Raw genomic sequence first — 26,033 nt, forward strand, 5'->3', positions numbered from 1 at the left:
TTATCTTGTACATGGCCTCTTGAGTACACACTGCCATTTAATTGCAGAGCTTGTTTTCTGTACAAATTTCAGTTTCTTTAACAATGCTAACATTACTTTTGTCTATTGGGGAGCAACTTTTCCTACTTTGGTACTGTCCACGTATGCTTTTTAATAATAATGAAAAAACATGAAGCCTTGTTATTTTTCGTTACTTTAACACAGATATTTAATAATTCTTTTAACAAACCTGATTTGATTTCCTTTTGTATTTAAAATCATTTAACACCATTATGTGGCTTAATGAAAAAAAAGCTCAGGCTTTTATTTATGGGTTAATCATTTTTTATTTACTTAAAGAAACAGAAAGCTATGTTTTTGTAGTCATATTCCTGAGGCACTGGCAATAGCTATGTATCGTCCATGGTTCAAATCATTCTTATATAGTTAGTGTGGGCTTTTCTTTTTCTTGGTTTATACCATTATTTTACCGGTGACAGAATGGTATTGTCTGCATTTCATTTATATTTATTAAACAACCCCCCTGTTTTCTACATGTTGGTGTCTTGAGATGTTAAACCCCTTTGCTGATGCCCGTTGGTTAGAATGAGAAATCAATGGATTCTTTGAAATTGTAACCGGTGCTTGTTTGGGCTAAATACCTTCAGGTGTCCGGCAGTTGGGTTCTGAAGTCCTACTGAAAGCCAGCGGTGTTTAAATTCCGAAGTGAAAAGGTGAATGTGCTTCACGTGGGTGCTTTTAAAAGCATACCCTTAGCCTCCGGTTCAGTTTCACCTCTGCAGCGATCCTTCCTTGTTACCTGTTTAGGTAATTTAAAACTCCGATGTACTGGGTCTTTCAGTTTTATAACCAGAAGCCCTTCTGAGCGGTACCTGAGCTGTTTGGACAGGAGCTGCTCAAGGCTTTACCCTCTCTTTAATGGGTGTCCGTGCCACTGGGCCTCTGGGTTCCAGCATGCACGGGAGAGGGAGGGGGCCGTTTGTGGGACCCCTGGAATCTTTTCAGTTCAGGCCTTTAAATATAACCTGTGTGAAAATCCTTGAGTTGTGCTAAAATTGGATTGAATACTCTGGAAACGCATACCTGTTTCTGCTTGTCAGCTTAGCCGTGGGTTTCTTTTTGTAATTGCATATTGCTCACACATTCCTTTCAGGTGATGGCTCGATATACAAACCCTGTTTTACATCAGTTCTGCGCTTATCTTCTATTTTCTTACGTTGTGTTTTATTTCATATATTAAGCCCTGTGCAATGGAGTGCAAATTACTTGTTTTTAGCAGGCATCAGGACACAAGAAATAATCCAATTTCAGGTATTTAAGATATAGTTTGATATACTGTTTAAAACAGTCCTCTTCTGAAAGTGGTATATTCACATAACGCACAGGCTTGGGGTCATTTGAGGCTCTTACTGTCCTGTATTATGTTCTTCATAATTTAGTTGCAACTTTGTCACCTATGTCCCAAAGCCAACTCACAACAGCCCTGTGTTCCACTTACATAAACTTTATTTTTATATGTAATGAAACTAGACTTCCTACCTAGAGATAAATCTTTGATGCACCCTGACCTGCCTGCATTTCTGTTATCTGTGTCTGCATAATCATTGGCTAATGGTCGTAAATAAGAAAGCAAATCATTGTTGAGAATATTTGCTCAGTGAGCAGGGAAATAACTTTTGACAGCCAGAATATGCATTGAACCTTAAGGCATACAAAAAAAATTATGAATATATATAGAAGGGCTTTTCCTTTCTTCCCAGTACTGTAAGGGAGGTTGATGGGGGAAAGTACAGATGAAGGATACAATTAGATGGCAAGATGCTTTATGTTGCCTAAAGCACATGTAAGATTTACTCATTAAAAAGTAGTCAATTTAATTATATTTATAGAAAGCTACGCATGGGAGAGATAATTAATCCATACAGTGGCCAAAAGGAATTCCTGTGTCCATAATCTCGAGAGGTAATTGGTTTCCTAAATGATCACAGTGAGTTACTATTTTATTTTGTAACTTTCTCTTACTGACAAGGCTCTGCATTAGGAGGCCTGCAGGCTAAAAACCCCATTTTCTGTGATTGTTTTTCTCCTTTGTTCCTTTCCTTCTTCCTGCCCCCTTCTGCTTACCGAAGCGCAGCTCCCGTCCTAGCCAGGTAGTCTGGCCAAAATAGCTCCTGCCATCTGGAACAGTCGCTGGGAGCCTCTCGGTGACTTCCTCTCATTGGAAATGTCAGCTTGAATCTTTTCTCCCTTAATTTTCTTTTCATTTGGTTATTCATTATTCAACAAGGTGACTGTGGTGTTTGATTGTGTTGATGTACAGTGTGCATGAAAAATGCTATGCAGGAGAGAGAGCTCGATGTTCTTCTTCCTCTGTCTTCCCCATTATCCTAATCCACATCAGGGTCTGGTTGCTACTGATATGTCATCTCCGCTATGAGAATTATCTAACGTGATGCATTGCAATTACATTTAGATTCAAGATGAGTGTGGAGCTGTCTAAATTTTCTTTTAAAAAATGCAAAGAAAATAAAATTCGGACAAGCCATTATTTTTCAATTAAGATCAGTTTTTTCGTACCATTCCCAACATATTTTTGCATTTTCAGGTGTTTGGTGAATTGCTGAATTTTCTGATAAGCAAAAGAAGCATTGCTTTTTTCCATAAAGGTTATTCCTGTCATTGTGCAATTAGATGGGAAAGTCAATTTTGTTCTGGTTTTAAATCAGCTACACTTGTATTTGTAGGGTTGTTTAAAATCATGCTCTAGGACCTTGATAATGAAAAATCAGGAGCGTATTAAAAAAAAATTCTTGCGTTAAATTAGTTTAACAATGATTTTAAGACACTCTTCTGAATAACAGTATGAATGTTTTAAGATGTTATTCTAGTGAGTATTAGGGTTAGTACAGAGGCCGACTGATGGTTCTAGGTGGTCGGAGCTGACATTACGAGCCATTAGCAGCACACTTGGCTAAGCAGAAGGAGCGGTGAAGTCGGTAAGCTTTTCCACACAGCTCTGCCAACAAAACTCAGTCCTTGGTTGCTTGTGGGCAGCAGTGACCCAGAGCACTAGAATGTTTCATTGCTTTAGTGGACTGAAAAGCAAAGCGTTTTTACTAGACCTATTTTCTTGAAGCAGTTGCGTAATCTTTAAGTTAGAAATCAATAATGCATAATACGTACTTCAGAAATTCTCATTTTGTAGAAAAATGGGGAGTAGCATGTGATCATCTAATGTTCCTTTTGGATATTTGTCCCGGTTTTTTTAGGTATCTACACTTGGATGGCGTTCACCCAGTACACACAGTGCCTTGGACTGTAGCTACAGCTGTCTGTCATTTAAGAAGAATTTGTAGAGTGTAATGCATATCTATCATTTACAAAGAGCTATTTCTGTTGCTAGTTTTCACTCCTATGTGAAATCAATCTTTGCTGGGTCAAAACTTTGATATCAGTATGGATTTAGGGGCAATAAAAGATGATGGGATGAGGTTGCTAGCAAACAGAAAATTTTGGTTTCCAGGGCTACCATTGGTCTTGAGATGTTCATGCCAAGGAAGGGGGTGTTCCAGAGATGGCTTCAGTTCAGGTTTGTCTGGTAGCCCAGTGGCTGCTTTGTGCCTGTGTGCCTTCACCAGAAAAGGCTTTATTCACAGCCTTCCTATATTTTTTCCCCGGGTGTATATCCAGGAAATGCAGGTCTGACAACTCGCAGTCAAAACTTTGTAAAAGAAATGGGGTTGCTTAAAGAATTAGGACTGGGACCTCGAAGTGCTTTTGGAATTGCCTGCGAGAGACTCGCTGTACACCCGCTGTGCAACAGCCATGTAAACCTTCACAAAAGCAGGTACTCACAGTTTGTGCCAGCTTGAGCTGGTGCATCGTCTTCACCCTGTACTTCAGTGCACTGAAGCGATAACCACAGTAATGGCGATGCCCAAGTAGTTGCCATTTCCCAGGAAGCTGGAAGGGAAAGAGGGAGGGGGAAACGACCAACGGTTCGTGACTGGTGTTGCCATAGCAAGTGGATGGTTCATGTGCCAGCTTGAAATGAACTTCATCTGTTGGTGAGGTTTGGGCATCTTCATGTCTGCTCCCTGCGAATACAGGTACTGCTGTGCACAGCCCTTGCCTGTGTCTTGCCTTGGGGAATTGAGAAACCCCGTACTGGTGCTTTTAATGCCTGAAGTGGGGGGGGGGGGAGGCGGTGCGGCAGGAGCTGGGTGGAGCTGGGCTGTCGTTTTTCAGACTTTGTAAAGCGGTTGCCGACATGACAATCTTTAACACTACCGTTGCGAAAACAGTAAAGGCCAAGAGATGTGCTTTGCCTAATTCTGCACGAGTGGCTGCGTTTGGGGTATCATAGCTATGAACTACAGTGGTCACCAAACAAACCTTTTGGTTTTAGGAGCAGTGTTTGGATGTTTCTGTTTTTAATCTTTTCCTCCTGGAACAAGGTCAAGAGGTTTATTTTTTCATTTACTCCAGTATTAGATTTCTTTGCCCCACTTATAGCAAACCCTTGAGGACTAAAGCAGATAATGAAATCCTGCAGGATATGGAAGCTGCTTTTTTAATTTTAGGTGCTGATTTTAAAGGAAGAGACATTTGGGCAGGTATTATTACTTGTATAGGGACTCTTCCAAGAGCTAGAAATCTGGAACAGTCTTTGTGTTTCAGAAGCAAATAAAATTTGCCTTTTTCTCCTGTGAGCCAGGTTGAATTAATTGGAAGGAAATGAACCTGTTATTCCTAACTGATTCGTTTTGGCTTAGGAAGGCTATTTTGAAGATTGATAATTCTGAGTGGGGAATACGATGGCATTTTACATGAAATATCTAAATTATTATTGGTGATTACAATATCCAAGTCAAGCTGATGAGCTTTGTTATTTTCAAATCAGAAAGCAAACAGCAAACATTTAATGTTATAAATAAGTATTAATACTAAAAAGAATATTTTTTTTCTTACTGCTATAGGACTGCAATTGGCAGCGCACCCTTATCTCGGAAGGCTGCTGTAACGATGGTGCTGCAGAAAAGTGCTGCCCCTCCCCAACATAGTGCTACATATGTTGATCGGTCGTGGTATTTTTTGAAGTTTTTTGAGATTATATAAGTATAGCTTCTGAATGACTTTCCCCATTTGCTTCCTGGTGTAGCAGGTTGTTATGTTAGTTTCATATTTTTGCTTTGGATCTCTGAAAATAAGGAAAAATATTGTTGTAACCATATTTACTGGTGCTAAAAGCCAGTGCAGAGGGTACTTGTCTTCCTTCCACCATTGAACATTTGCTGTGAGGGTTCATGCATCTGCTTTTCCTCAAGTGTTTTCTCTCTTTTACTTTTCTTTAAATACGCAGGATCCTCGCTTGACAAAAGACCGGTGTCACTCTAACCTGAAGAGCGTAGGTGTGCCATTGTGCTTTCTCTGATTCCCAGCTACTTGTCTATTGAGCCATTGTCTCCCTTTCCCACCTGCTCTTTCCTTGATTGCCATAAATTCCAGAATTACGCTGGTACAAGGTACGGTTAGCAACCCAGGGCAGGTCGTTGAACAGCAGCACATGCACATAGTTCTGACCTTTACCTGTCTCTGCAAGGAACTGCCTTTCAAGTCCTGGGGGCTTCTAAGATGTCTTCCCCCAAGTGACTGCGCCTTTGAAGTGCCGTACTCGAGGGCAGCTGAGGACTCAGGAGCCATAAGCTGTGGCCAGTCACAGAGGCAAGAGGCGACTGCTCTTGTCTGGTGTTCATGGTTTTGTTCCTCTGTGGGTCATTTGTTTGTGCATGTATTTCCTATTAATATTCTTGCATTAAACTCCTGCAGCATTTATAGCATTGTCACGTATCAGTTCCACTTCAGTCACGCTAAGGATGAAGGCTAATCCAGGTTCCAAAAGCAAGTAAATGCCAAGAAAAAAATTGACATTCACAGCATAATTCTTCATTCAATTGTTTATTTCATCTAGGAAAGAACTTGAATTAAAAATTGTTTTAAAATGCTGTTGCAGCTGGCTACTCAAATAGCATTTTGGTAATATTGACACCGCCATAGCTGATCCAACAATGCCGTTTGGACATGTGGCCCCTGCTACATGATGGGCTTCTTTAAATCACTTAAAATTGCAAGTTTGCTTAAAGAATTTAAGATTAGTGAAAACTGTGTGTAACTTATTTTGCTGTGATAATGCAGATACTTCTGAGAAGAAGGTACTGACTAAGGGCAATCCTGCCCAGCGACCACTACTACTACGCGATTAACAATTTCTGCACCTGTAAGCTGGTGACGTGCTGATTCTTACCTCTAATGGCAGTTGGAATTTTTGGAGCGGTGTTTTTTTTTATCCTGTGTTAAGTTTGCCGTGCAAGTGCAGGTGGTCACATCTGTACGTGATGGACTAGGAAAAAGGCCAAGGTACTCCCTTATAAATGCAGGTGATACATTAAGTGAAGGCCAGCAAGTGACCCTCCGACTTATCACGGAAGGTTTAATAACTTTGTACAACGCAGCAAATCATTAATCTGTCTTGCACATCCTTGTATGAGGTGGAGGCTGGATCCCAGCCTCCCTGCACTTAAGTTCGGCTTTTGGAGTACATTAGGAGCTCAGAAACAAAGCTTGGGGTTTTTATCTTTACTTTTTTTTTTTCCCTTCCGTCTCTTAAATATATTAAGGGAGTTTTCCTCCAGGATTTTCCTTCTATTATTTCCATTTATATTTGAATTCCATTTAAATTTTTACAGTGCCTAAATCAAACTGGTCCTATTATAAACTTACAGTCAGTTTGGTAATAGAACAACTTAATAGTATTATATAAACATGTTTGTTGCAAGAAAATTTGTTTTGAGTGAAACCATATGCACATGTTAATGGGAAATATTTGTCACACTTCTGCTTTTCTGCCATTTTTTTGTATTTGTTTCCATACTTATTAATAGCATCCTTCTGAAACTTCTCTGATGAGAGAATATACAGCATATTTTTTAATGCCATACTGGAGTACAATTTTAAATGCTTTGGATGTGATTCCAAACAGAGATGAAGGAGAGTGAAATAATATGTAGTCCCTGATTGAGTATATAGCTGTAATTACACTTAGGGACTTTGCTGATGTTATGTAAACCACTAGAGCAAAGCTCCATCAGTAGCTAAGTTATCATTCTCTATTTTCTATAAGTCAATCCATAGGGACTCTTCCCTGTGAAGCGTCTTCTGAGGAACTTCATCCATATCAATCTATTTTTTACTTCACGTCCTGTTCTTTGGAGAGGTTCCTGTACTTGTTTGGGCTGCTTCCCACCTTTTTCCTACAGTAAAACAGTTGTATCAGAAGGGTAATACTCTTTGGGTGGTTAAAATTGTGAAGTCTGACAGGTTTGAAGAAATCTTCATTACTTCCCAACACGACACTGTGTTTTGTTTATCCGGTAAGTCATCTCTCCGTAGAGGATGTGCTTGGTGAGCAATGCTCACTGCTGCTTGGTGTCTCACACCTCGATCTTCTTGGAAATTTAGCGTGGATGATTGTTTAGCTGTCAGCATTGGCTGTCCACTTGATTTAAAAAATACTGTTTTACCATCAAGAGATTGCCATCCAACTAACAGGCAATGGTAGTTGCTGTGTGAGGGTACATATATGACTATCTTCTGCTCTGTGTGGTTGTGCCGTAGGATTTTGCATGTGGAAATGTAAGGGATGCTGTCCCAGGTAAGGTCAACTACCCACAGTCATCCCAAATCCTCACTTCTGCATGGAAGTGGTTACTCGGAGATGCTCCATTTGAGCCGATTGTGTTTCATACGTGCACTGTGCCATGGGTACCTGCGTTGAAATTCACCTGACGCTTTAATGTCCAGTTACAGAGTCTTGAGAGGTCTTTTCACTCTTCCTCATGGTTAGTCCTCATCATTTTCTCATGAACGACTTGGCTTTGCCGTGTTGCCACCCGCTGCCTTTCTTGGGTGATGTGCGGGTACAGCTCCCTGCAGAGCGCGGCTGGGACCTGCTGCAGGCGGGGGAACCCAGCACTCGCTCCCGCTCTGCTTCCCCTCTTTTAACCACGTTTTTTCTGAAAGCAAAGACCTTCTGTATTATCCCTTAGTGGCTTAATTTTCACATGACTCTTTTCAAGGAAGGCATTTTCGAAAGCCTACAAATATCTCTTGGATTTTAATGTATCCAAATACGTGGAGCTGGCTGACTCTCCCTCATGCACGTGCCCGCAGCAGATTTGTGAAGCATGACTTCCCTCTGCGTAAAAGGAGGACGGACTTTCCTCCCTAATAAAAGGTGTTTGTGTGTTTAGTTCTAGCTTTTAATAATTACTACTTATTTTCCTGACAAAGGTGCCAGGATTACTAGCCTGTATTACTCAGATATCCACTATAATCTTAAAACAAAATGAAACTGAACCACCCCCCCGCTGTGCTGCTCCGCTCTGTCTGCACTGGAAGACTCTTTCCCTTGGCCTATTAATTGGCAGTTGCTGCTTGTGTACAGCAGCTTCTTGCAGACCATTCTTGCTGATTGCATGTTACATGCAAACCTATTTTTATAAAATCATTACCGATGCCCAAAATGTGGCTGCAAGCTTTAAAATATTTTTAGTTTTGCTGGTTTTTAATCTTTTGGATTTTATGCTCTTTAATACCTAACAGATTTTAATTTTTTTTTCCAAATCCTCCTCCTCCTCTTTTATTTCTTTTTCATCCTTCTTTTACATGCGACACTCCCTGCTATTTTACTTTTTTAACCAAGTTTCTGCCCAGATGGAGAGTTTCATATGTTCTTAACTGTCAGATTATGTAGTACAGGATTTTTATCAGCAAGGTCAGTCCATGGGAAATTCTGTTATTCATAATGAAGGATAGGTGGCACTCTTGTTATTTTTGTTTGGTTTCCTGAAATAAATCAGGTGTATATGCTCTCTCCGTAAGATTTCTTTTTATAGAGTAAGTGCTTTAGAAAGTGTTCTTGAACACTGAAGAGTATTTTATTTTTATTTTTTTTAAAACATGAGTACATACTTAAATTGTCTGAGTCTGGGACTGGTCCGCAGTATTCTCTAGGAAGAGAAAATACGTTGTTTTTGTGAAGACCGCAAGAATAAGTGCTCAGGCATATGACATTGGCTCATTTTACATATATAATTTTTTGGTTTATATATTTTCTTACTCTTCACTAGGCAAAGAAGAAAGCCGACAAATCCTTTAATGTTGTTTTAACTGCAGTTATTAATACCTTTATACTTAGTTCTTTCTTGCTGGTTTTGTGGTCAAAGTCTAGAGTTAAGCTGGTCTGGTGGTCATAGTGCTATTGGATGAAAGGGAATGGCACGTTAGCAAGTGCTGAAGAGCCTTTAGTTCTTAATCCGGGGTGGTAAATACTTGTTGCCCTAATTCCATACATTGATTGTGAAATTGTATAGATTTGTGAGTTTAAGGATTTTCTCTTGTAATCTAAAAATTCTGAAACGTGGAAAAATACCTGCTGGTAGAGGTATGACGTGTTCAATGTTTTCTGTAACTTTAAAGGAAAATGTGTTTCAACTCTACTGAATGATTTTTTCCTTCTCTTACTGAGCATCCAGCTCCGAGACGGTTACATGGAGGTATTTTAACCTTGATGCTTGATTACTTCAAATCAAATAAATTTCATTATTACTGTTGGACCTGACAGTTTCATATGGCTGAGGCAAAGTGATTTGGTGACCTCAGTCTGATTTCTCTTGATCCGTTTGTTAATCAATTGATTCTATTATTGCTCTTCCCAGAAGAGCCGCCCCACGGTTGAAAGGAAAAGGGATGAGCAGGGTTGGAATGAGCAGAGATTAGAAAAGTTTCCATTCTGCCTGTGTCCAAGAATATCAGTCTCTTCCACATGAGTATGTAATTCCTCAATATTTTGTGACACATTCTTGACATGTAAATCTTTCTGTGATGGGGCATTGGGCAAGCGCAGATGGGCCTGTCCAGTGCCACAGACTCTTCTCAGGGAATTTCTCAGTGGAAGCCTTCTAAGGAGAGCCACTTCTAAGTACTGAATGCCCTGTAAGGCTGCTTTTGCCATGCAGTTCAACTAGAAAATTAAATAGCTAATGTGGAAGGAAACGTGAATAATAAAGGAGGAGCTCCTTATAGACAAAAGAATACATTTGTGTGATTTTCATCTAACATGTAGTGATAGGTGTTAACTACCTAATTACAGCATTATGTGCATTGTGTTCACTTACATATTTCTTCGGTGCTTTAATTTTAGTTGAGTCCAGCAGCCTAAACTGTGGTTGAGTCCATGCCTTGCTAGTATGGTATGAATGTAGTTGAAAGAATATCCCTTCTTGAAAGAGTTTCCAATCTAATTTAGATTTTAGTTATCTTCACTTTAAAATATTTAGTTAGTATATATTCACTGTGGAAACACTGCTTGATTTTAATTTTGGTGGTGATTGAAATCTGGAATTAAAAATTGATTGAACAAGCTATTGTGTTTTAATGGGTGAAAAAACATTTTATAACTTGGCAGTTTATTTTACAGTTTGTATTTTTAGTGCCCTCCCATGTAGTACAGGATCATGTATTACTCATCCCTCCCTTAGTCTCCTGCAAAGTAGTGGGGTTTGTTGGTTTTGTTTTTTTTTTTAATAACAATACCCTGAAGCATTTGAATTGAAGAGTCCCAAAGAAAAATCTAGTTGGGGGCAGGAAGTTTCCTTGATGACTTGGATAACATTTAATTTTGCTTTCTAATGCCAAATCAGCTTTCAAGCTATTAGATGCCATTAAGGCAAAGAATTTTTTGTGTTTTGTGTAATAATACAAGTCACAAATGGTAGTAGCTATTGAAGTTAACAATTTTTGCCCAACTGTGGGAGTACTAGCATCTTTGAGAGATTCCAATTTTGGTTCTTATTTATGCTTGACATTTAATGTGCTTGACATTCTGATCATTTTACACCTACCTGATTTCTTCTAGCTCAAGGGATAATGACAATATTTTAAACAGTTGTGAAGTGTAACCGTATGTTATTAAGCAGGTGCCACACTACAAATAGAAAGAAAAAGTCCCTAAACTATTTCTAGAATAATTGTTTTTGTTGCGTACCTCAGGGTCAGCTGGAGTTGTTCAGCTGTGCAACTTGGTTATCTGTTTTGCTGCCAGGAAGATAAAGCCTTACTAATATTTTATGTCCTTTTATTTACCTATGTATGTTTCTGTGTATATAAATGTATATAATATACATAATGCTGGACTGTGTGCTTACATTGATCCTTTGGGGTCCGGGGGTGAGGCATTACAGCGATAGATTTCTGAGCAGTTCCTGAGGGCTTATGTTTTTCCTAAAGTTTGAATGACAATGTAAAAGAATGTATTCTTTATAAAATTTAGTCCATTAAGCCGAGCTCTTGTATCTGTAGCCCACACTTACTGCTGGTATGGCAGATCTTAGAAGCAGCTGTCTTGGTTTATAGATAATTGGGGTGTAACATGAGAAATTAAAATATCATGGGGAAAAAATTGATTCTAAGTATCCTTTGTGTAAAATCTTTTCTGTCCCTTTGCAAAATAGTTTTATTAGCCCACTAGTCGTATTCCCATGTAAATATGTGGTTCCCTGCAGTCACATAAGATTTTAGGCTCTTTCAAAAAGGGTAAAATGGGCATCAGAAAGAGGAAGCAGAAGGAAACTGACGGGAAGACCGCGCTCTTTAGGGAAGTACAGCTGGTGCTCCCAAATTCGCCTTCTTTCATCTACTGGAAGTTTTGTGTTGCATTTAACTATTGTAATTGTGAGTAAATTGACTACATGAAGAGTGATGAAGAAATGTTAAAATACTTTATTTTACAGACCCATGCGGGAACATTTTAAGTACTTTCAAGTCCTCTCAAAACCGTTGTCATGTCCCAGCAAGGGGTCCTGGAAACAGCCCTGACTGAACCCATTATAGGAATGCTGGGGTTTATATCTTTATTTTGCAATCTTGCCACCTGGTGGTATACCCTGGCAATAAACATTTGGTTAGAAACCTGTTCTAAGAGTCATATTTACTTTGATAGGCAAGATCTTAAGACTGGGTTATAAGTATGTTCTTGGTTTTTAGCATGCGAGTTCAGCGTGTCCTTCCTTCGTTGTGTCAGTTGTCCCGTGTTGGGTGCAGTATAAGGTTGTGCGTGTCTTTGCATTAAATAGATCTGTTTTCCGCCCCACTCTGATTTTTACAGACATGAGGGAAGAGAAAGTCTAGAAATATTGTGTTGTCCTGGAACGCTGAGTTGTGGCATGTTAATCTTCAAAATAAATTTGAGACATGGTTTAAAAAAGAATGGTGTCCATGTCCTGAAATTCTCAGATAAAATTATGCAAACTGAATTTACCCAAGTTATGGTCAGAACATTTAAGGGATGTTGTTCTCTCTAAAACCAGTACTATACATCCAAGCAATATGGAACTTAAAATGTACTTGGATAGTTTAAACTTTCATTTGGGCATAAGGCGGAGACTGATAAAAGCCAATGACGTGCAAGACCTGGCATCTTTAAAACTTAGCGGCAGGAGCACCGGGGAAGCTCGCTCAATTCTCTTAATCCGAGATGAAGCAGATGTGGTCTGACTGGTGTCTTTGTGGGGAACCCTCATTTATAATGAAAGATGTTTTCACATAGTGTTCAAAAGGCATTCAACAATCCAGTTTTTTGAAAGCTGAAGCCAAACATGATTTTCTGAGGGGTATGATGAACTGATTGTTAACCAGAACTTTTAAGTCAGAAGTGGAGGTTTTCTCTCCCAAGAAGATCGCCTCTGGCTGTGCCATATGCTCTTGTTTGACACAAGAGTAACTGAGTAAAATTCTGCGAAAATTTGTCAAAATTTGTCAAAATCTGTCAAAAATGGCATCGTACTGGAGCACGATGGTTCCCTTTTAATACAAAGACATGAAAATTTTATTTCTTTTTATCAGTCTTTGTAGTATAGCGTTGATGTGTTTGCACATGGAACAGTTGCATCCAGCAGGACCTCCCTTCCCTGCAGAACTGCTGCCTGGGATTTCAGTACCCCTTCCTGAGTGTCTATTATGAAACAAGTTAAAATGACATTTATTTATGATGACACCGTTCTGCTGACCTTAAGACCTTCCAGGCTCTCCCATATGACCCCATAAGGCACAAACAAAACATTGTTCTCCATTTTTTTCTCCCGCCCTCTCTGAATCGAGGCAGAGCAGCAGATACCAAAGTCAACACAATGAGCACTGTCCATTTTCTTTGCTGTCCGCCTTCTCATTGGCATCTGTTCCTTGGCCTCAGTCTTCCCTGTCCCTCTTTCATCCCTTTGGCCTCCCCCTCCCAGTTAATGTTCAGTATTTGTCCTTTTAGTACAAAATATTAATAACGTGAGTAGCTGTTCTGGGGCAGCTACACAGCTTGAAGTGCTGAAGGTTTATACTCATCTTCTTCAGGGTGACAGCTATTTTTAAAGACGATGGGAATTACAACTGGTTGAAAGTCTCCAAAGGACTGTGTGCATTAAACCCACCATTTATTTACATATATGAGAGGGCAGAGGGCTACAGCACTGGTAAATGGACAAGAGAGAGAGTCTGTTGGGACTGAGACTCATAGCTCTGAGCTATTAATACAGATCTTTGGTCACAGAGTTGGAAGTTTTTAATAGCGTTATTTTACTACAAAATGTCTGTAGCTACTTGTGACAATGGATGTTTGCTCTTGGATCTGTTTCTCCTGTGGGGTATCCTTTAGATCAATCCTCGTTTGTTCTGTTAATTTCCTTAATTCTCTGGGGTTTGTCAAGTCTAATTATCTCTTTTCTTTCTTCCAGTTTTGAAATCAAGATTGATTAATCAACACGAAAAGACCCAGCTGCTTATGTGACTTGGAACCCTGTTTATGAAACACTCGTTCATTTTTGCAAGACGCCAGCACGGTATGTTGTTTTTTCTTTTTCTCCCCAAATTAATAATCAACTCTTGCAACTTAATAGAAATCCTAGAAAACGGAAAATTCCTGAGGAGTTCAACTGCTATTGATAAATCAGATCTTGATTTTTGGCTTGGTGGCACCAGCCAAGGAAGCAGAAGCGCTCTATTCGCTTCACCATACTACTAATCAGAGAGTGCTTCCACATAACAACGCTACTTACAGTTTCACATCATTTAAGGAGAGCGAGAGCTTCCCTTAGCTTGAAAGATCCATCTGCTTTCCCCTTAACGTTGTGTTGCATCAAGTGTGGGATTAGTGTGTGTGACAAACGTGTGTTTCAGACGGCATTGACAATGGCTGGTGGCAGGGCCAGTGCTGAGACCCAGGGCAGGGGCTGTAAGCTCGGGGCGGGAGGGGATTGCGCTGCCACTTGGTGACACCTGCACAAACAGGTGCCTCTAGCAGAACTCAGGATTGTACTTGTTTTGGACAGTATTTTTTCACAATTATAGATTTGTTCTTTATAAGATATACCCTCAATATTAATTGCAAAATCAAATTGCACAGGTAAGGTATCAGCCTTATAGTCTGTAACCCAAGCATGGGAATGCATAAACAAAAGTTCCATTAGTAACATTATACGAGTTAACTTTTTTTTTTGATATCATGAGCTACGTTGTATAAGCTAAAACTTAAAAAAATTAAAGTATTAGATAGAGGTGAAGTGCTGATACGTCTGCCATCATGCTGTATGTGGTATGAATCTTACCTTTTCCTTTTCCAGCTCCGTGAAAATGTTCTGCCTTACCAGTGATGAGACTTTTTCGTTTCTGTAATTAGGTGGTGGTTTGGGTTGTTTTTAATTGTTAAATTTTGGAAACAACAAATTTACATGATGTTCCACTTAGACTAGCGGGGATCCAAGCAGGTCTCTCAGGTACAGGGCAGCACCAGGTTATTTCAAGCATTTCTTCAGTTGTAACTGCACTGGAAGTCAGGCAGCTTGGATTGGCTGAACTCTATAACCGTGTTGAAATGAAGTTGCCTGACTTGTTCTAAACGTATAAAAATTCCTTTATTTGTTAAGTAAAAAGAAAAAGCTTGCATTTATTCTGGATTTTCTGTGGCATACGAAGTGGATCTAGTGATTTTTAAGTGGTGATACAATAAATATACAATCTGTATTTTCATTTGTTGCCTCTCTTGTTACTGAAGGTTCATGAACCAAGAAAGGAAAATGAGGTATAATATTGAAACTATTATAAAAAAAGGGCCAATAGCACTCACTACCTACTAAATTGGGTCTTGAGATATAATAGAATCAATAAAGAAAAATTAGTATTTACTCTAAAATAGAGTTTTGTACAGTGAAGTATAAAACAACTTTTTAATTTTATGATTACAAGGAGATGTCTGAGCAAATTTGCTTTATGACAGCAGTAAATATATTCCCAGTGTGGTAATGAGATTGGTTAGCGCGGTATCGGGGAAGAAAAGGAATCACACTTGCATTTTTTTTGACAGGTAAATATAGGAAACAGAAAGATAACAAGAGTACCCTGTCGTTTTGGGTGTCTTTTTCTGTTCCTAGAACACTTCCTCTGCTAGGATGTGTGCAGAAGTAAGCAGACTTAAAGCTTGGTATGAAAACCACAAAGAAATAAGTAACAACGGCACAAATAAAAAGGCTTTGCAAGTTTTCTATGAGTAGTTAAGGAAGCTTTCCATAGCATATAGTTTTAAGTTCTGTATAGCTGCTATGAATAAGACTATACAAGCTAGTTTTAGATTATTTATTTGCTTTTATACTCTATGTTAAAAAACTGAAAGTAACTGTTATATTTTGAAGTTTATAAAAAACATACAAAAATGGCAGTTGCACAACTTTAATGTGTTCAAAATATTATGCAGTGTTTATTAGGATAGAAATTATTCAACGATTTGCTCTCTTTTGTTACTAATAATTTCCAGATTAGTTTCCACTGGGGTGATAAGTGTACCTGTAGCTCTCACCGACATGTAAATGTTTGATGGGCTCTTTTAACTAGAACTAATCTAACATATCAAAATGTTCTACTTGTGGCTCTATTGGTTTTGGTGTAGAGAGGAATGAAAACATGGCCATAACGACTGTGTTGGCAACTGTAACATCAAGGTAGTGCTGTGTGTTAAGCATTATTTCTTACTGACATCAGTCTTTGCGGTAGTTTGGCACTTTGCTTTCGTGAAGGTTTTAATGGGTGCTGTAAGCTGTGCAGACCAAATATCGTGCTTGTCTTTCGAAATAGTTGAGATTCAAGCTTCCTTTTTTTTTTTTTTCAAAAACTCTTAAAACAAGTAGTCTATAATCTATTTGTCAGACATTTAAATGTCTGTAAGACTGAAAAGCTGAGACAGACTTACTAGAGAGGGAACTTTCTTACTCATTCAGCTATTAAAAAGAAATAAAGCCTCCCCAAGGTTTTTGTACTTTTTTTTTTGCAAAGAAATAAGAAGAGTTTGAAATAGCATAATTTTCTCTATTTCTTAATATACTACACGGTAGTTTTAATTTCTGCTGTGGAAGGCAAGCTGCCAGGCACAGTCACACAATTTAGTATGCTTGTAAAAATAAGATAAAAAAAAAGTAAACCCCCCAAACAGACCTTCCTAAAGAAGACTCTGGCTTTAGCCTCTCAAATGCTGTTTTAGGAAGTTGTAATGTGCTGATGGTCTATACTGGGATGTCATTGCTGTTTAACTTGCCTCCCAGCTGGAACTGAGATTGCATTTCATAGAATCACAGAATGGTTGGGTTGGAAGGGGCCTTGAAGACCATCCAGTGCCACCCCCTGCCCTGGGCAGGGACACCTCCCACCAGCCCAGGTTGCTCCAAGCCCCGTCCAACCTGGCCTTGAACCCCTCCAGGGATGGGGCAGCCACAGCTTCTCTGGGCAACCTGGGCCAGGGGCTCACCACCCTCACAGCAAAGAATTTCTTCCTCAGATCTAATACCCTTGAAAATGTCCCTCCCCAGCTTTCCTGTAGGCCCCCTTCAGGTACTGGAAGGCTGCCATAAGGTCTCCACGGAGCCTTCTCTTCTCCAGGCTGAACGCCCCCAACTCGGCCTGTCTTCATAGCAGAGGTGCTCCAGCCCTCTGATCATCTTCGTGTCCTCCTCTGGACCCTCGATAGGGTCGAGATACTTTGGGTTGTTATGTTATTTCTGTACTACTTAAAAATGAAACGTCAATTGCAGCTGAGGATGAAGTAGCTGAAGAAATGGCTTCAGCACCAGCTGCAGCTACCCCTGCATTTCACTCTCTGGCCAGTAAGTGCAGGGCACTAGTGAAGCCACTGAAACTTTTGGCTTTCCAAATAGTTACGATGACCTTTGGCAAACTACGCTTTTGTAACTTCTTCCATCTGGATTGTACGAAAACAGCCGTAACAGCGAAGTGTGGGATTACTGGTCTTGCTTTGTTACAATTCTCAGCCCAGCTATGGTGGGCACAAATTATACATAAGCTCATCCCAAACCACGGCATATATGCCAACAAAATTTGTTCTATAGGTTTGATGTCAGAGACAGTCCCATCCATCTATTTCTGTGTTACTTTTCCTGGCATTGTCCCCTGTGGTTTGAAGGGAGAGAGGAATGTGTTCCATTTTCTTTCACTTGTTAGGTGTGAAAATGGTGTTACTCGTTCAGAAAAGTTGTGCAGAAGTAGAGCACATCTTGCCTACAATTACCTGTACAGTAATCTTTTGTTGCACACCTAAATTAAAAACATAAATATCTGTGAATATATCTGAACTCCTCCCCCCTTTGAAAATCAAACTTTCTTTAATTAAATAATCTTTTCCTACTATCTGAAGTTAGTGACATTTTAGAATCATACAATTACTACTTAATTTGAATTTTATGTTAGTTTAAGAGGTCAGTAATGGTAATATTGCAACATAACTGTATTCAGTGAGAGGGTAACAGTAGACAATATCTAGCTCTTGCCTAGGACTTCTAATAGATAAATCTTGACATTAATCTTGCCTTAGAAAAAGTGCAGATTGCTATTTCTATTTCATAGCTGATGGAAACTGTGGCCCTGAGAAGTTATCCATCACGTCTGTGCAAACCTGTTTCGTATATTCTGTTAACTAAACGTCACAGTATAATGACTCCCCTGAGCAATGTATTAAAATACAATATGGAAACAAAAAAGCAAAAAAAGTTAATAGTTTTTTAATGGAATAAAGTTAAGGTTTTGTTGTTTTTGTTTGTTTTTTATTTTAAAGAGAAAAATTGAATGTATTCCTGCTAAATTCTGTGTGTTGTGTGTGCCGTTCACATCATTCATTGGATTTGAATGTATTAAACATGAAGTCAATACATAATGGCAGTTTACTTTTTTTATTATTGACTGTTACCCTGGGGTTTAAATATTCCTCATCTGTCTTGGTGTGAACTAACGGTTGAGAAGTCACCAAACCCATCACTGCACGTAGCTGGTTTTCCTTTCTCTGTACTGCGCGCGTGCCATTTTTGTGTGATAAAGGCTGCAGTGGGCCTTTGTGCTCCAGGGGGTTTTAAGAAACCGAGTAAGGTTAGGCAGAAGGAATAATCCGGTGGGACTTCAGTAAATGCTCCAGTGACTGGAGAAAGTGGGAGCGGTAACTCAGTAGCTCTCATTACTGAATTTGAATATAAATGACAGCCTGGCCCTCATCTAGCGATTTGACGTCTGTGTGGCTGTGGGAGCGAGGCAGCGTAGTTCCTAGCATGTCAGGGAAATTAAAGTTTCCATGGAATTTTTTATAGATTAGGACGCAAATGAAAGGGGGTTTAAAATTTTTTTATAAATTGCGTTTTAATTCTGTATTGCTGATGTAATTATTTTGTTCTTCCTTATTACTTTTGATACACACTTTTCCATTTAAAAAATATTTTGAATATTATTAAATATTGAATATTTGAATATTATTAAAAAAAAGCTTTATAGCAATAATTATAATTATTTTTCTGTAATTATTTTATAAGTTCTGTAGAGAATATATTTTATTTTTGCATGTTGGGGATGATTTGAATTTTGTCTTTCCTCTTTATATTTGGATTTGCTTCACTGTCACCAAAGTACTGCTGTGAGGGTTGGCATGTGACCAGATGGAAATGCGGGGCCTTTGCGTGGTGCGTTGCTGGGTGATCTCCCTGAGAAGCAGCATTTGGGCAGTCCCTCTGCGCTGGCTGCCTCTGTGCGGTGGAACAGGAGCTTCTACGGGTGCTGTTCAGCGTGTTCTCCTTCTCCGAGTAAGGACAGCATGCTCCGGAGAGTAGCTGCAAACGATGAACTTCTGTCCACTTTGGAACAATCCTTGACAATACCAATAAATTGCTTGCGATCGATTAACAGACACCCTCCGTGAACATGAAATTCATGTCTGCTATTTGTTGTTTTAGTTTTTTTTTTTTCTCCGCAGACTCTTTTTTGGTAATCTTACTGGATTTTTACTGTCTCCTGTCTCTTCCTAGAGTTCTGGGAGCCCAGATAATGCTTTTCTGCAGGTTTCTCCTAATGCAAAGCATACAAATGCATATTTTCTTAATGTGACACCACTGAGGGCTGAGTAGGATTCAAATGCTAATATGTAGAAACTAAATCTCACAAAGGAGATGTGTTAACATTTGTCTTTATTCACTATATTTCAAAGGCTGGGTGCCAAATCTTGCTTGACACATACAGCATACTACATTTTACAAATTTATCCCTCTAAGGCAGAGAGAAGCATTTCCTTTTTGCATAGTGTAAGTCTTTGGATCCCGTGGAAAGTGAAGGTTTCCTTTCATAACCCCACCTTTGCCAATTTCTCCACTTTCTCCCCAGTTCCTGTGTTAAATTTTCTTTTTTCAGGGAGGAACTGTGAACTGAATATAACCAGCAGAGACTGGATTGTTGTTTCTTTTCCAGGTGATTTTGTTTCATGGCTTCGCTGGGTGCTGGAAAGTCTCCTCGGTTACTTTGCTGCTCCTCTCCCCTCTTTGTCAGTCTGCCCTGCAAGTGTCGCTTCTTGCTGAGATCAGGCTTAGCTCTTTTGAGACAAAATACCAGTTCCTTTTTTTGCCATGTTAATATTAGAATGTGTATTTTGCTCATGGATCTTGTTTAGCTGCTTTAAATTTGAAGTCTGTGTTTTGCCTGCTGTTGTCCGTGGCTGTTAGAGTTCCATTGACCTCACTGAATTGTATATTCTTGTATCACCAGAGAAATTCTCTGTTTGCTTTCAGTTTGATTCAATCATGTACTGCAATCCTGGCCATTTTTCCCCCAGAGAGCTCATCTAAGCCAGTAATATTAATACCTTTCATGAAGGGGGATTTGGTACTTTGCAGCTTTTGCAGAGCCGTGTAACCCATTGCGTGTCCTACATCTCTCTCCCCAGGGCAGAGAGACTTTCCAAAAAGCAGCTGAAACTGGAGAAGAGTTTGTGACCGAGCCAAGCGGAGCCCTCTCTCCCCACCCTCCCCACCCTCCCCAGTTATCCTGGCCACACTTGGCCCTGGCCTCGAGCTCCTCACTTGATTCTCTAGTAGTCTGAAATACCGCTTTTGAATTTTTTGGATTCTCAATCATTGGCGCTGTCTGTTTGGATGAACCGAGTGACTTATTCTTAGGTCTCGTTTTCGATTTCTCAGTAATCTCTCGCTGCAGATGTCGGTGCTTCAGCACGGAGTGAAGTGATGCTTTGCTTTTTATGTATGCAAGCAACACATGGTCTGCAGCCAGCTACTTCGACTCACAAAATATTTAAGAATATGTTTAAATGCAAGGTCTTACAGAAAATGCAAATATATTACTTATTATTTTTCATTTGATTCTCATGATAGATTTCTGGAGAGTGCTCTGAGGCTTTTTTTCTTTGGTGCTATCACTACTTTGCCTTCATGCTTATGCTAATTTTCTTTCTTTGCCTGAGCCCCATAACACTTGTTATCACTAGCTACAATTTCCTGCCACCTGTGGTGGAATATATTTCTTCATTATGAGCCTTTTGCTGCTTCCTCAAGTTTTATTTTTGATTAGCTGCTATGGAATTTTTACATATCATTCGCTTGTCCTGCAAAACTTTATCATCTGATAAATATGAAAATTGCTGCTTCTAGTTTATATTGGCCCAAATCACTTAGTGGCAGTTCCTGGTACCAGTACTGAACCGGTACTAAGTATAGCATGAGAGAAGGTGGTGGACGACTGGGTTTTGTAGCGTTTGTTTTGTTTTGGTTTTCTGTTGGGATTTTTTTTTCCCCTTTCCCTTAAAATGACAGAGCACTGAAGTGCCAAGGCTCAGTTCAGAGTTACTTCTCTGAATTGGGTTGGAATATAGAAGTATATATTCTGAATTTGGTGAACGTTTTCTTAATGTCATTTGCAGCAACTTTGCATCTCTATTTTAGAAGCTATTATATTTTTAAGGACCTCTTTAAAAATGAGAATGTAAGCAGAGGTTTACCATTGCCTGTGAAATCTTCACGAAGTGATGTGCTGTGAATCCTCCTGCCCGGATCAGAAGAGAACCATTAATTACACCTGCTACTGGCTTAATAAACACAAATATGTATCTTGCTGTTGACCATTAAATGGACTTTTCCATACTCAATTTGAAAAAGAAGAACAAACCCAACTTGTTATCCAGCAGCTCATCTGTAGTAGGTAGTTTCTTCTCTCCATCCACATCATCTGGAACAAGGGTAAAACCAGTAGGAAGGTTAGCGTGACAAAAAGAAGCATGTGTGGAGATGAAGGCAAATGTAAATTGCACTGGATTTCAGGCATCAGAAGAGGGACTTGGCAACTGCAGATGTATGGATTAAAAACTGTAGGAGGGAAGAGAAGAAAGGGGTTTGTGTCTGTGTGCTGAGTTCTGTTGGAGCAGCTGGTGTGAGCTCTGTCCCGGGGATGGAGGGGCGCTGAAGGTAAATCTGCTGGCAGGGGGGAACTCGGCTCATGCCTGCCCGGGAGGCTGGGGGAAAAACGGCTGCTGGGGAGTAGTTCCTAAGCAAAAAAAAAAAAAAAAAAAAAAAATAGCAAAGAATAATTTCCTGTATTGTCTATTGATATTTTTGTCTTTACTTCTTCTAATCAAATCTAGCCCCTGAGATATAAATTACAACCTGAAGGGAGATGAATCCATGTTAGTCTTCGTAAACTGCTTGCATTAGGCAGGAGAAACCTAATATGAAAGAGTCCATGGCAGAACTGAAAAAGTTACTTCTGTCACCTTCTGGGATGCCCACCACACTCTTGTGAGCTGGGGCTGTTCCCCCCCCCGCCCTCGTTTTTTTCCTTTTTTCTTTTTTTCTTTTTTCCCCAAACCTCCCTGCTGAGGAATTCTTCCCCTTCCCATCACCCCTTAGGTCCCCAGAGAAGGGCACAGTCTGGAGTGACTCACCACTGCAAATGTCTGTGTCAGTCTCGCTTGAGGAGCTGCACTGAAAAGGAGAGGAAATCTCGGCCCAATGGGCATCGGCTCGACTTCCAACAACTACACTCTTCTCTTTTTTCCTCCCTTTTCTGTTGAGAGTGCCTGACTTGCCACTTGTCGGGGTGCTCTGTGGATGAGGTGAAACAAAGATAAAGCAGACGCTTTGCAAGGTGGTGAGATTAGGGTGGTGCCAAATCTTAGTTTTCTCATAAGCTTGTTTTCAGATCCAATGGAGGAGCATTCCTGAAAATTAGGAAAGGCAAATAGTTATATACAGTTTCTGACAAGGGCTGGTAGCAGAGCCTTTGTGGAAAGAGTTTTAGTAATGAGGTAACTTCTTGTTTCTGTAACCTTTCTGGACGCTTTCTGGCTCAGAATTTGCATCTGAACCAGAGTTGATAATAATCAGAAGTGGATCATTTGTAGTCATCAGAGGACCACTGAATTTTGAAGAGAGATTTGATAGAGTGGTGGATTTTGCAGGTTAGTGGGATTGCCTTTCGTGAACAGATAAATTGTTGAAAACTCTGGTAAATGGGCAGTCAAGGAGATTGTTGCAGAGCTCCAGATTCACAGCTCCTGCCAGACTCCAACAGGGAGGTCTCCTTCTGCAGGATTGTGAAAGACAGAAAAGAAAAATGAAAAAAATCCCCACCTGATGCAATCAAAGTAGAGCCAGCACAATTGTTTTAGTATTTTAAAATGGAATTAAGGGATAGCAAGATGGGATTTGCAAACGCTGAAGTGGAAGAGATTACAATAGTTGAGGCATGAGATTATTAAGGATCAGAGAATTTTCTGTCTTGCCTTCATGGAATTTTGAAATAATTTTGATAAAATATGCACTGGTAAAAAGAAAAAATGAAAGAAAAGGGAAAAGGAGGAGAAAAGGACACCCTGCAAACCTGAAAAAAATTTATTGCAATCTGTATGTGAAAGAAAAATGGCAGAAACAGAAAATCCCCCAAAATCATCATAAGCATTTTGAATACTGAGAACATAAAGTGAACTTTAAAAGATGGGGTTTTTTTGCATATGCATGCATATGAATACACATGGGTGTTTGTGTGCCTGTTCATACCGACATTATTACAGTTCGTCACCATCCAAGGTATAGTAAGATTTAAAATTTAGGAAAAGCTTCAGTTGTTTTCCATCTGGAGTCTCCTTTTAATCCTTTGATTTTGCTGTACAAGTCTTGGCCCTCGTGATGGTGTTCCATTTTTTTCATACACTTTGTGTGTAACAAGGCTTTTGTTAGTTCTGTAGTCAGATTTGAGTGAATGTAGGTAATTTTCATACTATAAATTTAAAAAGCATCATTTAGATATTTTTCCTTACTTTGCATTCCCACATTGCATTGTGCTAAGAAAATGCTCGGTCTTATTATAAGACATTTCCAAAGTTTTTGCAATGGTGGTTCAGTCCTTATCTGTTACAAGAAGTTGGAAGCTGGTATGAATGATTCATTTTGAACAGCTATTTTGGTGGTGTGCGCATCATCTTAGGTACGACTTTACATAAAATGGATGGGAAAATGCTAGTTTATATACCTCCTCCACCTATCTATTTAAATGAAAATCCATAAAACTTGCACAGGAGAGTGTCATTTGGATTTATTTGGAAAGAACATACTTTAAAAATATAGTAGGTAAAAACAAGGCAGGGGCTCGGGAGCGGGGAATGGTGATCAACCAACTGTGAAGTGCAGGAAATTCTGTGGGCAGTGTCACAACTCACCCTTGGCTTCAAGCCACAGCTGTTTGCGGTGCCTGAAGATAAAATCGTCCAAACCAGCTAAAATAAAACTAGAACTGCAGCAAGGCAGAAGATAAGATCTGCGTATGTTCTCACACATTGAAGCAGAAACAACTGCTCTCAAAAGTGGTTTGGGTTTAGGTTTTTTTTGTTACACTAGTTAGGAAGGGTGGAGAAGAACGGGAGAGGCCAGGTCCTTCATTAGTGTTCTGGGAGGAGGGCTGGATAGAATCATAGACTGGGCTGGGTTGGAAGGGACCTCTAAAGGCCATCTAGTCCAACCCCCCTGCAGTGAGCAGGGACATCTTCAACTAGATCAGGTTGCTCAGAGCCTCATCAAGCCTGGCCTTGAATGGCTCCAGGGATGGGGCCTCCACCACCTCTCTGGGCAGCCTGGGCCAGAGTCTCACCACCCTCATTGTAAAGAACTTCCTAATGTCTAATCTAAACCCACCCTGCTCTAGTTTAAACCATTGCCCCTCGTCCTATCGCTGCATGCCCTTGCCAACAGCCCTGGATGGGCTGAGGTTTCTGGGAAAAAGGTAATCAGAGAAGTTAACCTTCCAGTCAGAGGAGTTAGACTTTTTATAAAATGTGATTTTTGAAAAAATGTAAATCTTTTTGCATTGGTTAACAGTCATGTTATTTTTGTTGCTGTGGGGGTACTTGCTTGAAGTTGCTGCTAGTCTGTTATGTGATGTGTAAAACAACATCATGAGGAAAAGAAAATACTACGATAATGACGGCTATTTTTTAAAGTACAGAAACAAAATCCTAAAACTATAATGCACTTTTCCTCATATATAATGAAAATAAAGTAGTAGATTTAAAAAAGTCTTCCACAACTTTGAACGAACAGTGAATGAATATAATAAAACTTCCGCTGCGCTGGATTTGGTTCCTCATTGATTACTGAGAAATCCAAATTTCTCAATGCAGGAAGAAGTCATATATAAAAAATTAAATTTTAAAAATCAGTCTATCTTCTTCACTGAAAATGTGAATAATACAGTTTTAAGGGTTTAGGTTAACCTGTCTACAGTGCTATTGTTCTTGTGTGTTTATAGGCTGCAGGTGTAACTCAGTCCAGGCAAACACCCCCATGAAGTGAAGGAGATGGCTCGCTTGCACAGTTTGACCAGTCAGTTGTGAACGTTCGCTTTTTTGTGAGCAGATGGTAGTTCCAAGTCTGCGCAGAAATATTGTCAGAAATACTTCCTTTACTACTTCTTATGTTCTAGTTCTTTTCACAGCTCTCCTTCCACTCAGGACATGTTTATTGTAGGAAATATGTGTTCTGACAAAATATTTAAAGGTGAACAAAGAGAGAGGGTGCTCAGAGAAAGGAATAACATTTTCTTCTTCATGCTGTGAAAATGACTGATATACTTGGTGTGCTCCTCTGTTTTGAATGATGATATATACATGGATGAAAGAAAGGTTGAATTTAGAGAAAATAAGTTCCTGTGTCTTTTCTGCACTTTTTCTTCTTACAATGTCAGTATATTTGATTTGTTAATTTAAATTGCCATTTAAAAAAATGCCTGATTGATAGATTATCTTTAAAAAAATTAAATCCTCTGCTTACTAGTGGAGCAGTATGTAAAAGGAAGCTATAAAGACACCTCAGCCAAATTTGAAGCCCCATACCGTGGGTACTTCGGGGGCAGGTAGGAGCGGAGGCGCTCTGGTGTCGGGGGAGAGCGAGCAGCCGGGTTTGCTGGGGCTGGGCTGGGGAATGGAGGCTGGGCAAGCCTGCACTCAGCCTTGCCATGGGGGAAACCGGAGCTGGGCTCTAGGAGGGTCGACTTTATTCTTGCGCGTTACAGCACAGCTGCAGGTCGTGGTTATCGCCTGCAATAAAATGAGTTGCCTGTGCTTA

The 26,033-nt window shown here is 39.7% G+C and overlaps 1 protein-coding gene across 8 annotated transcripts in view; it reads left to right on the top strand.

Annotated features, from left to right (window-relative positions):
• Positions 1 to 26,033, top strand: part of ATP2B2 (ATPase plasma membrane Ca2+ transporting 2) — a 429,010-nt gene that overhangs the window by 134,230 nt on the left and 268,747 nt on the right. For all 8 annotated transcript variants that reach the window (XM_054216330.1, XM_054216336.1, XM_054216334.1 and 5 more), the window contains exon 3: positions 13,839 to 13,943. The gene's annotated coding sequence lies outside the window, so the exon portion shown is untranslated. The remainder of the gene's footprint in view (positions 1 to 13,838; positions 13,944 to 26,033) is intronic.

The sequence above is a fragment of the Rissa tridactyla genome, chromosome 10, assembly GCF_028500815.1.
Source record: "Rissa tridactyla isolate bRisTri1 chromosome 10, bRisTri1.patW.cur.20221130, whole genome shotgun sequence".
In the NCBI taxonomy this organism is placed as follows: Eukaryota; Metazoa; Chordata; class Aves; order Charadriiformes; family Laridae; genus Rissa; species Rissa tridactyla.